The sequence below is a fragment of the Spinacia oleracea genome, chromosome 5, assembly GCF_020520425.1.
Source record: "Spinacia oleracea cultivar Varoflay chromosome 5, BTI_SOV_V1, whole genome shotgun sequence".
Taxonomy (NCBI): domain Eukaryota; kingdom Viridiplantae; phylum Streptophyta; class Magnoliopsida; order Caryophyllales; family Amaranthaceae; genus Spinacia; species Spinacia oleracea.
The window spans coordinates 114,044,851-114,054,401 of record NC_079491.1 but is presented as its reverse complement, the minus strand read 5'-3'; the positions used below and the strand labels follow the sequence as shown (position 1 = coordinate 114,054,401).

Sequence of the window (9,551 nt, the reverse complement as noted above, 5' to 3'; positions counted from 1 at the left end):
CTAATTCGTACGATACGCTTCCGATTAAATTCCCGATTCCGGAATTTATTTTCGATGCGAACAATATTTAATATTCTCGATTCCGGAATTAATTTCCGTTTCGAACAAATATTTAATATTTCCGTTTCTAGAATTATTTTCCGATTCCGATAATATTTCCGATTCTGACAATATTTCCGATTTCGGCAATATTTCCATTTCCATTAATATTTTCCGATACGTACCATGTTTCCGTTTCCGGCAACATTTACGACTTGGATAATATTTATATTTCCGATACGATCCATATTTCCGTTTCCGGTAATATCATCGTTTCCGGAGTATTCATTTCTTGCTTGTGACGATCTCAGCTCCCACTGAAACCAAGATCCGTCGATTCCGAATATCCATAGATGGAGTATTTAATGCCATTAAATACTTGATCCGTTTTACGTACTATTTGTGTGACCCTACGGGTTCAGTCAAGAGTAAGCTGTGGATTAATATCATTAATTCCACTTGAACTGAAGCGGCCTCTAGCTAGGCATTCAGCTCACTTGATCTCACTGAATTATTAACTTGTTAATTAATACTGAACCGCATTTATTAGACTTAATATTATATGCATACTTGGACCAAGGGCACTATTTCCTTCAATTACTCCGTATTATTTAGGCACGTTGGCCAATGCACGGTTTCAAACATTAATATCTTTCATTATGGATAAAGAAAATTATAAAAAGTTGATATTTAGAAAATAGTTATTGAGACGAATCTAATAAAACCCCACACGACTATGTTTTTTCTTATACATAAATCACAAAAGTAAGTCAAATGAGTTTGTGTCAAAAGCCCAATTATGTCATGTAAATAATAATTGAGGAAGTATCTTTCATTAAAAATAAGACAATTAGGTACGAGTGGTTATCCATTAAAAACTTGCCGCTTTAGTTTTGATTAACAAGTGTAATGAGTTAGTCCTATATCAAATCTCTCTAATTTTGAACACAATTGAGGAAGCTATGAAGCTAAATAAGTTGGGACATGAACTGTCAAGAAATAGGATTTTGATTTGGCATTGTGTGCTTAAGGATCGTTTATTTTGATATAAAAGAATTTTTGGGTAAATTGTTTTCCCATTTTCCTTTCTTTCTTTGTTTATGTGTTTTTTTAAGGTTGAAAAAAATGCATTTGAAAGAAGGAATGCCACATCACTATTTTGGCGGAAATTGATTTAATTCAATAAATTGTCTGATTGAGGTTTGACCCACAAAATATCACATTGTGATTGTCCCACATTGATAAAATAAGAGTCAGTTAACTACTTCTAAGGTTAAGGGGATACTTGTTAGGTTATGACAAATATAAACAATATATTTCATGCGGAAAAACCATAAAGTCAGGAATCCAAATTAATTGCAACATAAACAATTAGCATAATTAGGATACATACAATGTGATGTGTGCCTTCCCTAGCTGCTGATGCGTAGATAGTCCACACCACGTTCGGATCCGCCTTAGATTCAACCAACTAGGATATTCTCTAAGGTATTATGTTTATTCGGAAAGCTTAATTATTAATTGTAGGCAAATTATTAAATTCTTACTTGAACTTAATCTATGTGAATACTTATTGAATTGTTATGTAAATTGTGATTATGAACTACGTATTTATAGGGTGGAAATAACGGAATTAGAATTCTACTAGGATTCCAATAACTAAATCCATTAGGATTCTAGTTGAATTAAATCATTAGAATTTAATGTTTAATCAAACACCTAAATGTTTCAGATTTAACAAAAACATTCAATTCGAGTAGAATTAGGAAATCGATAGCAAGCAATCCTAAACGACCAAGGACTTGGTCGTACGAAGCTTCGCAGCCACGCAGCCCACAAGGGCGCTGGTGCTCGGCTCGGCCCAAGGCTGGGCGTTGTTGCTCGGCTCGGCCCAAGGCTGGGCGCTGGCAGCACGCGACCCATCGCTGGGCGCTGCTAGCTGGGCCTGCTAGTAGAAAAAATGTCATTTGCAACGCGCGTAAAAGGGGCTTTTGCAGCGTTTTTGAGTGCTACAATTGTGATGGCTGTAAATAGTTGACTTTTATTTGCATCGAACAAAAACGTTGCAAAAAGCCATTAATTACAGCGCATGGTGTTTCCCACGCGCTGCAAAAAGTCTATTTTTCGCAACCTTTTGCAGTTGGTAGGCGCTGTAAGCCACATTTCTGAAACTATTCGCAGCATTCACTTAACAGTGTGCGCTACAACAGTACATTTATTTTACAAAAAAAAAAAATCACTACAATAATAATCCTTTTTTTTTTGGTAAATTAGCAAAATTTATTATCCAAACAAGGAACACCATAAAAGGTTCCGTACATGTACAGATGTAGATTCAATTAATGGAGCTGCCTCCTCTCTCTTAGCTCTCTCAAGATAATCCATTTGCTTGCTCAACTTCTGTAGTTTTTTCTCCATTTCTTTTTTCTCCCTCGGCTGCTCGTTGAGAGCTAACTCCATCAACGCTTGCTTTGTCAACTTATCCTGAAATGAAGTAGATAACACACTTTATAACACCAACCAGCAAACATCGAGAAGTATTTTCAGAAAATAAACACTTACCCCTTCTATAAGTGGTTTCTTCTTATTTTTGGAGAAATTTTCCTGAAGTTTGGATTTGCCTTCTTCAATCTCACGTTCTTCTATTTCCTTTTGGATGCGCTGAATTTTCCTCTTCTCAAGTTCAGAAGCAAGCCTTTTCTGTTAAGCTTCCACATTACTTTTCTATAGCTGTAATCTCTTCGACTCTTCCTCACGTTCCTTTTAAGACACCAAAGAAGTCAAGTCTCTAAAACAGAACAACTGATTGAATTAAAGGTACAAAAATGAGTGAACAAACCTTCTCTAAAAGTTGGCGTTCTTGTTCCTCTTTGCGCTGTTCAATGATTGTTTTACGAGCAAGAAGCTTCTTATGTTCCTTCTCCACAAGCTCAGCTAAACCATGCAAAATATCTTTGATTTTTGATGCTTTGTTAAGGGAAGGATATATCATGGACCTTACTTTATTCAAAGATTCAGCAAGCGCTGTAAGGTGATTTCTCACGGTATCAGATTCAAGATCCTGCATCAAACATCATCATTGGTCAAACTACTTTACCTGGTGACATCAATATATATTCAAGATCCTGGATACCACAATCTTAACCGACGCAAAAGACGTAAAAGACCATCAATAAATCTGAATGTTTAACGACTTAGAAGCCCTTGACTCAAGAAAAGAGTAGCTTTGACCATCCTGAAAGACTTCTCTTAATAATGGTGATTCTTAAAATGGTAACATTAAATCACATAAAACCGATCAGAGAAAATTTCTCTCTGTATATGGTTATTCTAACTCTCCCTTGATAGATAAGTCAGATATATTAAACAAACACCATGTACAAAAGCAATTACAATAACAAAATATGAAATTGATGTGAGGCTAAAAGAAGGTCCAATAACTCCTAAAGATATAACAGCAACTAAAATATACACACCAAAAGAAAGAGACAATGAGAGGTGAAAAAAACACTAAATTCTACTGAATACGTCAGGATATATTGGACAAACTTTAGGACAAAGGCAATGTGTCAAAAAAAGTTAATATACATAATGCATCGGCACCAAACACAAGAGCTTACCAGAATACTAAATGAAACAGCACCATTCATATGGTCAACCTTCATTGTTAAGAAGTTATGTTTGACAGCATCTACATAAATCCTTTCCACAACAGAAAAATCGAAAAATGGAATCATCTAGGACAAGCTCTCAATGGTCATCGTCAGACAAACTTGGGAAGCCTGCAACGTGAAAAGTAGGATATCAATGACACTGAGGGCAGCTATGGCACAGTGTACCAAGGTACACTAACAAAATACACTTGGTAGACATGAAAAAAGAGCAAAACATTGCACTTGTTGTAGCAATCTAAGAGTTGCTAGCTTTTCCAAGGCAAGAACATACTTTGACAATTGCACTTCAGGTACAGAAGAAGCTGAAGCGAGTTTCCCGCCAAGCTTAGAAATTTTGTTCAACAAGGGCTGAACTTTTAAAGACAAATCCAAGGGCAGAAACTCATGCTCTAGGAGATGATAGAGATCTTTAACTTCCAGAAGTACACAAGACATAACACCTTTGGAGACCTGCCAATTGAATAAAGAAAAAAGAGATTAGATGACATGAAAGAGACCGAATTTCTGCCTCGAAATCTTTCAAGTTTTCAACATTGATTATCTAAAAGAATGACCAGTTGGAAGGGCATCCAGTTGCAAAAGAAGAGTTGGGCGTGAGAGCTGTCAGAATTAGAAAAACAATAGAGCTATCAGATTGGGAAAAAGTGTATATAAACACAAAAATAATAAGCAAAACAAACTAATGGGTGGACAATCTAACTTACCACTTCTCTCCTCTCAGGTTTGGGTTCAAGATTAAAATTAATAAGATTAGACATCCTCATATTCCGCTCTTTCTCATTTTCCAGTTCCAAATGAGATGCACCACGTGTATGATCATAAGGAAGAACTGAGAGGGCAGCCAAAACCACAGATGATGCTATCGTCTGCAAGTCCTTATGGCTTAAGTTCTTGTTGAAGTTCTTTTTAAGCAAGAAAAGCTTCTGCCAAGCATATGCATGATACAGATGGCTTCCTGAAGTCCAAAATATTTCATTGAGCTTAGCATAGTAAACGACCATCAATGAAGGCTTTGGGGTCTTCTTAACCGTACACATCAAGCCATGGATATCTTCAACAGAACGAAAAGCTTCCTGAAGGAGGAAACAATGTCTTAAAAGAAAGTAAAGTCTCTGTAGCTTCCACATTACTTTTCTGTAGCTGTAATCTCTTTGACTCTTCCTCACGTTCCTTTTAAGACACAAAGCAGTCAAGTCTCTAAAACGGAACAACTGCCTCATTTAAAGGTACATCAATGAGTGAACAAACCTTCTCTAAAAGTTGGCGTTCTTGTTCCTCTTTGCGCTGATCAATGATTGTTTTACGAGCAAGAAGCTTCTTATATTCCTTCTCCACAAGCTCAGCTAAACCAGGATGTAAGGTGATTTCTCAAGGTATCAGATTCAAGATCCTGCATCAACCATCATGATTGGTCAAACTACTTTACCTGGTGACCCAAGAATCTGGAACATCAATATATATCCAAGATCCTGGATACCACAATCCTAACCGACATGAAAGACCTAAAAGACCATCAATAAATCTGAATGTTTGACGACTTAGAAGCCAGTGACTCAAGAAAACAATAGCTTTGAACATCCTGAAAGACTTCTCTTAATAATGGTGATTCATAAAATGGTAACATCAAATCACATGAAAGCCGATCAGAGAAAAATTCTTGTTGTATATGGTTATTCTAACTCTCCCTTGAGAGATAAGTCAGATAACAATGACTCATTTATTTTAGATGATAGTAAACAAACACCGGGTATAAAAGCAATTACGATAACAAAATATGAAACTGATGTGAGGCTGAAAGAATGTCCAATAACTCCTAAAGATATAACAGCAACTAAAATGTACACACCAAAAGAAAGACAATATGAGAGGTGGAAAAAAAACACTAAATTCTATTGAATACATCAGGATATATTAGACACACTTTAGGACAAAGCCAATATGTCAAAAAAAGTTAATATACATAATGCATCGGTGCCAGACACAAGAGCTTACCAGAATACTAAACGAAACAGCACCATTCACATGGTCAACCAGTTGCGGATCTTGAGATTTTTTCTTTCAAGGGCCAATATATTAAAATGCTATGACTTATTTATAAGATCCTATGCAATCAAATTATTTATATAGGGTGTATTGTTCTTTAGTCTTTCGGTAGTTAAAATTTCCTATATAGCCACAGTTTACTTTTAGCTAAATGACTTTCATTTAAACTAATTCGTACTTTACTATGTATGATGTAAAACTAGAAGTAGATTAGGAAAAACGGTGTAGCCTTTTGAATATTATAATTGACGAATTTATAATACACGGTTATACAAGCCTAACGCTACATAAACTTATAAAACATAAACCTTTTAACAATAGAAAACTTTACGTGACACTAGAAATTCTATATTCTTGTACAATATAATTCCTTATATACGAAGATAAATTAAAATATTAACATATTTCACGATTTTATATGTTTATAAATTTGTCTGTTAATAATATTGTGTTCTGATTTTAATACGGGTAGGCAGTAACAATTTACGGACTATTAAACAATGGTTAAAAAAAAGTGTAGAAGACCATTAATCAATCACAATTCCCAACTATAATGGCCACTTCTACAGTCTTGTTGGAGTGATGTGGGTCCGTCAAAAGGTTAGATAAGTCTGTTAAAATACACAGTATATGAGAGAGAAGCTGGGTACCCTTAGTTTAACGTGTACACGTGGGGCAGTTTGGCTACCTCTTTTCCTCATATATTTTCAGCGTATGGGGCTTTGGGCTTATAATACCAGAAATTTCGTGGGCTTCTACCAGGGGCCAGGCCCCAAATGGCCCATGTAGAAGATCCGCCTCTGTGGTCAACCTTCATCGTTAAGAACTTATGTTTGACAGCATCTACAGAAATCTTTTCCACAACAGAAAAATCAAAAAGTTGCATTCTTGACACTGTATGCACTTCTTGTTCAGTGTGAAGTAGAAAATTGTAGTTCTAATTCGCTCAATGACCTAATAAAAACAAATTTCTCCATTATGGCGGGGCGAAAGTTGCATTCTTGCATACATCTGAACCTCTGTTGCCTAACCCTTGGTACTAGCCCCAACAGGGGCAGTGGTCTAATGTTGATGATACCAGAAATCATTAATTACTAATCTGGAAAACAAGGCAATGACATTCATGAATTTGTAAAACTACCAAACATGAGTCAAAATTTCAAAAGTTTTGTTTTTATGTAAAAATAATGTTGTACATAAGCCAACATGATTTTTTTAAAACCTCTAAATTCACATCAAGGCTTAAAGGGACCAGCACAAGTGCATGTTTAACATTAACGACATGAAATCGTGAGTCAGAAAAGAGGCATATAATTCTTAAAGAGATTGGTAGCTACAAAACTTTTTTGCAACAGAAAATTGCTTGGACATTGTCCTACCTACCAAAGTTCAAGTTCAGTGGCAATCTTTAGTTGCTCAAACCTCGTGTCGAGATGCAATTGCAAGCTTTTTGGAGCTGTCAGATCAGGCCTATCACGATGGTCCTTGTATTTGTTCAGATTTGACAAATGGTTCCTGATTATTTCACAGAGTCGACGAAATTCTGTGGTAAGTTTGTATTGCTTGCAGAATTGAAAAGCACGATGTGCCGTCATCTGCAAAAGAATACTGCATAATTTAGCCCTTAAGTACTTATTATAATACATAATACAAATCATAAAAATAACTACCAAACAACTGTGGCACTTTCTCCGTTTTTCTCTCACCAAACGCATATTAGTACTAGTAAGTAAGGGAACTATCATGTTGATCATTCATATCTTTAATTCTTTAATCCATAAACCCATGTTGGCACTTAAACCTATTAAGATAATAAGAATTATTTAGAAACATTATTATATATGTCCGAAGAATAAAAATCAGTCTTTTGAGTACAAGATTTACTTCCAACTAGTACCCAAAAGTCAAAATAAAATGAACTATTATATGAAAGCAGGATAGTTAATTATTCAAGGAAATATATACACAGCCAAATCACAAAATTATTGTCATGACACACTATGCCCAGTTATCAATTTTCAGCTCACCGCTAGGCTTCAAGCACTATTTGATCAAACTAGTTTATAACAATTCAAATGTTCGGCCCCTCTGTATCTCACAAGCACAAGATTATTAGATTGAACAACATATAATTCCATCACAATTAGTATTTAAACCCAAATAAATACTAACACCTATACAAACAACAACTATAATGAATATAACAGTAATGATTATTATACTCCGACCAATCGGGATTAAGCCGAGTCAAGTCCCAATTAGAAAGGAACACTCCCAACAAATTACCAAAGTAAAGTTGGCCACATTAGATTTAGATTGAGTACAACTATTTTACTGTACCCAACCCCAAATCTCTGAATCAAATATCAATATCAACAAAATAACCAGATACAATTTGACCCTAAATTCAATAAAATCAACATAAATAACTTCAAAAACCTAAAACATTAACCCTAAATGACATGAGTTAGTCGCTCAATCGATAAAACCCCAAAAGTGTACATCAAATAAACTCCAATTTGTTTTTGAGAAATGCTATAATTTGATTCTGGAACCAGGGTCTCTCCATCATTTATCTTGATAGAGTTGGGTTCAGGGTAAAGGGTGGACATTCAAACAATACATCCCTATGGTAAATTACTCGAGCTTAGAGGAGCTTTCAGACATATGTTACAGAGATGACTGAACCCTAAAATGACCCGAATTAGTCTCACAACCAACAAAACCTTTCAAAATTACTTCAAATTAACAAATCAAACGAAGAACAATAAATCAATTCACAAATCAAACAAAGGAAAAAAATAAACCCTAAAAAAAGGGGAAACATCCAAACATCATAGATCAAATAAATTTTAAGAAACAAACAAGATTAAGAATCAAATCTCTACCAAATCTTAATGAAAAATCGAAGGATCATGATGCTCCTTAACGCGTAAGAAGAAAATGGCTAGGGTTAAGAAAAAAAATAAGATTTAGGACGAGAGAGAAAGAGGAACAAACCTGGGATTTAGGATCTTCGATAGGTAACGGAAGATTCGACATCGGGAAACTCGCCCTCATAGACAAAGGTAACTTTTTCTCCATACTTACTGTTCTCCAGTGACTCACGTTTTCCATTTTCTCTCTTATGTTCGAGATTTTCATTGGAAATCAAGTAAATCTATGAAAGTAATACACAAATAATCATCAAAATTACAAAAAATTGTGTAAAACAAAAGATAAAAAATCAACAGATACGGACTTACCATTTGGAGTAGTTGCAGAAGAAATTCTCTCAAACACAGGACAAAAACTGAAATTAAGGATGGGATGGAGGAGAAACTTTTAGATCTGAATGAGAGAGAGAAACAAGAGGGTTGATGGAGGCGGAGGTCTCTAGGTCTTGGATAAGGAAATAGCGCCCTTGCAGCGAATAATTACGGGGGCGAAGTTGCAATTACGAAACAAATTGCAACTTGAATGACACGTGCACGCTGTGATTTTACAAAAAAAAAAAAACAAAAGTACGCAGCGTTTTTTCGTTTTAAAAGGTTGCGAAAAACTCATTTAACTTTGACGCGCGTTGACTATATAGTTGTTGCAACTCCTATAATTAGCATGAGTTGTAAATGACATTTTTTCTACTAGTCGCTTGCGCGCTGGGCCTGCCTCGTTGCTCGCTTGCGCGCGCGGGCTCTGTTGGGCGCTGGGCATGGCTTCGTGCTGGGCCTTGCGTCTAGCAAGCTCGTCCGACGATCGTTTTGTACGTCGCGCTTTCGATTCGTTTTTCGATTCCGGAAATCATTTTCGATTCGA

General features: G+C 35.7%; 1 pseudogene; it reads right to left on the bottom strand.

Moving 5' to 3' along the window:
- Positions 1-2,236: 2,236 nt before the first annotated feature.
- LOC110792452 (eukaryotic translation initiation factor 3 subunit A-like) lies at positions 2,237-9,217 on the bottom strand (annotated as a pseudogene).
- Positions 9,218-9,551: the final 334 nt, after the last annotated feature.